A 3805-nucleotide genomic window follows, 5' to 3' on the forward strand; every position below is an offset into this window, starting at 1 on the left:
AAAATAGAGAACATCTGCTACTGAAGCTCTCATGAAAACTTATTTACGTCTTACATGAGGGAGAGCTCAGCACAGGAGGCCTCCTGACTTTTTCAGTGGAAGAGACTGGCATTTTGGATCAGGTAAAAGTGGTTTTGGGTGGTAATGAGACATTACTTTTTGTCTTTATCTGTAGATGACATATATAACAGCGGTCTCCAACCTTTTAGCACCAGGGACCAGTTTCATGGAAGACGGTTTTTCCACAGACCGGGGGGGTAAAGTGGGGGGCATGGGGATGGTTTTGGGATAATTCAAATGCATTAAATTTATTGTGCACTTTATTATATTGTCACTTGCTGCTCACTAATAGGGTTCTGATATGAGTCTGCAAGCAATTGATTTATTATGGCAAACCTCTCTGCTAATGATAACCTGTATTTGCAGTTGCTCCCCAGTGCTAGCATCACTGCCTCAGCTCCACCTCAGATCATCAGGCATTAGATTCTTGTAAGTAGCCCCCACCTAGATCCCTCGCATGCACAGTTTACAGTAGGGTTCGTGCTCCTATGAGAATCTAATGCCACCGCTCATCTGACAGCAGGTGGAGCTCAGGCGGTGATCCGAGGATGGGGAGTGGCTGTAAATACAGATGAAGCTTCACTCGCTTGCCTGCTGCTCACCTCCTGCTGTGCAGCCCGGTTCCTAATATGCCACTGACTGGTACTGGTTCACAGCCCAGGGGTTGGGAAATGCACATATATATGATCATCCTTCTCTTTTTGTTTATTACTCTTGTATCCCCATCTCCACTCTGACCCCACACAAATGATAAAGGGGCTTTATCATTTTCAAATCTCACACTAAGAAGACATTTTCTCCATTTTCCTCTGGCTTGCAAACACGCGCTTCCCTTTCAGATCTTAGTTCAAATATCACCTCTTTCAAGAAGCCTCACACAACACCCTCAAGCAGAGACAGCCACTCTCTTCCCTATTCCTTCACAGCATTTATTATACAATTATTTGTTTACTTGCTTGTCTCCTTTACTAGATTGAGGGTGCTGGTTGTAGTATTGTACAAACGTTATCTCATCTAATCCTCACAAATAATTCTACAAAACTGGTATCTTTAATACAGATGACTAAAACTGAGGCTGAGTAGTTAAGTAAGATGTCTCCAGTCACACAGCTAGTTAAGTGTAGACTGTGATTCACACATGGTTTTGTCAAATTCCAAATTCTATATTCTTATATCCCTGCTTGTAGCTCAGTACCTGGAAAACAGATGTTCAACAAATATAACAGAATGCCTTGGATGTCCCAGTGTGTAGGTGTACTGATCAACATGTTCTGCCTTTCGCTGTCTTTGTTCATGCCACCCATCCCTCTGGTCTGGAAGGTTTGCCCCTTAATTCTGGCAATTCAAGTACCCATCCATCATGGCCTGGATGAAGTCATTCTTTTTCTCGTAAGGAGTTTCCACATTCCATCTCAGCGTTAATCTCTTTACTCCCAGTTTTCCTATTGTTCTTGTTTTACCTCTATTATAGCACACATCATGACATATTACCTGACTTATACTACAAAGCTGTAGCAACCAAAACTGCATGGTACTGGCATAAAAACAGACACAAAGACCAACGGAGTAGAATAGAAAACCAAGAAATAAATCCACACACCTATAGTGAGCTTATCTTTGACAAAGGTGCGAAAAACATACAGTGGGGAAAAGACAGTCTCTTCAATAAATGGTGTTGGGAAAACTGGGTATCTACAAGCAGAAGAATGAAACTAGACCCTTATCTCTCACCATATACAAAAATCAAATCAAGATGGATTAAAGACTTATATCTAAGATATGAAACTATGAAACTACTCAAAGAAAACAGTGGGGAAATGCTTCAGGACATTGGTCTGGGCAAGAACTTCTTCATTAATATCCCCAAAGCACAGGCAGCCAAAGCAAAATTGGACACGTAGGATCACATCAGGCTAAAAAGCTTCTGCATAGCAAAAGAAAAAGTCAACAAAGTAAAGATATGACCACAGAATGGGGGAAAATATTTGCAAATTACCTATCTGACAAGGGATTAATAACTAGAATACATAAGAAGCTCCAACAACTCAATAGAAAAAAAATAATCTGATTAAAAAATGGGCAAAGGATCCTAACAGACATATCTCAAAAGAAGACATACGAATGGCCAACAAGTACATGAAAAAATGCTCAGCATCATTAGTCATCAGAGAAATGCAAGTCAAAAGTTAAAATGGCTTTTATCAAAGAGACAGGCAATAATGAATGCTGGCAAAGCTGTGGAGAAAGGGGAACTCTCATACACTGTTGGTGGGAATGTAAATTTGTACAACCACTATGGAAAACAGTACAGAGGTTTCTCAAAAAACTAAAAACATAACTACCAAATGACCTAACACGCCCATTGCTAGGTATATATCCAAAAGAAAGGAAATCAGTGTATTGAAAAGATATCTGCATTCCCGTGTTTAGTGTATTATTCACAATAGCCAAGATTTGGAATTAACCTAAGTGTCCATCAGCAGACAAATGGATAAAGAAATTGTGGTATATATACCCAACAGAATATTATATAGCCATAAAAAAGAATGAACTCCTGTCATTTGCAACAACACAGATGGAACTGGAGAACATTATGTTAAGGGAAGTAAGGAGAGTGCAGAAAGACAAATCTTGCATGTTCTCATTCATACGTGGGGACTAAATATTAAAACAATTGATCTCATGGAGATAGGGAGTAGAACGATGGTTACCAGAGGCTGGACAAGTTAGTGGGGAGCAGGGATAAAGTGGGGATAGTTAATGGGAGAAAAAATATGGTTAGATAGAATGAACATTATCTGATAGCACAAAAAAGTAACTATAGTCAACAATAAATTATGGTATACTTTAAAGTAACTAAAAGAGTGGAATTGGGATGTTCCTAACATAAAGAAATGATAAATGCTTGAGGTAATGGACATCCCAATTACCCTGATTTGATTAATACACATCGCCTGTATCTAAACATCACATGTAACCTATAACTATATACAACTATTATGTACCCACAAAAATTAAAAATAAAGAAAATCTCTTATTTACAAACTCATTTTCTCCCACTTCAAGTATCTCCTGTATTACGATAATAAAAGCTAAACATATTTGTGTTGATTTTTAGAAGAACATTCTATTTAAAGCCATCATAATCCACTACATCTTTTATCAGCATCAAGGAACCTCTGACAACGACATGCCACAGTCTGCGCGTACTGTTTTCTTCAGCAGTCCCTCATGTCTAATACTGTGATTTAATTTCCACATTTGACACTTTTTAGGAGGGAAAAGCAACTTAAGTGGCATTCTAAGCAACCTCAGCTTCCAAGAAGGAATACACAGTATCTACCAAATAGAGGGCAACCAAAGATTTCTGGTGGTGGTTTTCTGTTCCATACTTAACAATCCCATCACTTGGAAAAGGGAAAAGAAATTGGAAAAGAAATCCTGAACATGACAGCCTCTGATAGCAATAAAAGGTGCCCATGAATATGGCCCTTGCCTATTCCTCCCCACTGGTGGCAGTTGTGGGGAAATGGGGAGAAGAGGGGTACAGCCAATGCAGAAAGAGAGAGCACGATGTTTATGGCCTCAAGAGTTCAAGGGAAGATATGACTGGAAGATGTGTTGTTCTATACATGTACTATAAAATTCCAAAAGGTAAATTTAACATAGCCAAAAAATAAATTATCATTCACACTTTCCTGAACACTCTGCATAAGACTTACATTTGGTCAACATCAACAAAACA

At 38.9% G+C, this 3805-nt stretch overlaps 1 protein-coding gene across 1 annotated transcript in view; it reads right to left on the minus strand.

The window, feature by feature from the left end:
- The window catches only part of LOC105820096 (nectin-3-like), a 186293-nt gene that overhangs the window by 15329 nt on the left and 167159 nt on the right, over nt 1–3805 (minus strand). The window lies entirely within an intron of this gene.

The sequence above is a fragment of the Propithecus coquereli genome, unplaced genomic scaffold (assembly GCF_000956105.1).
Source record: "Propithecus coquereli isolate 6110/MARCELLA unplaced genomic scaffold, Pcoq_1.0 Scaffold506, whole genome shotgun sequence".
In the NCBI taxonomy this organism is placed as follows: Eukaryota; Metazoa; Chordata; class Mammalia; order Primates; family Indriidae; genus Propithecus; species Propithecus coquereli.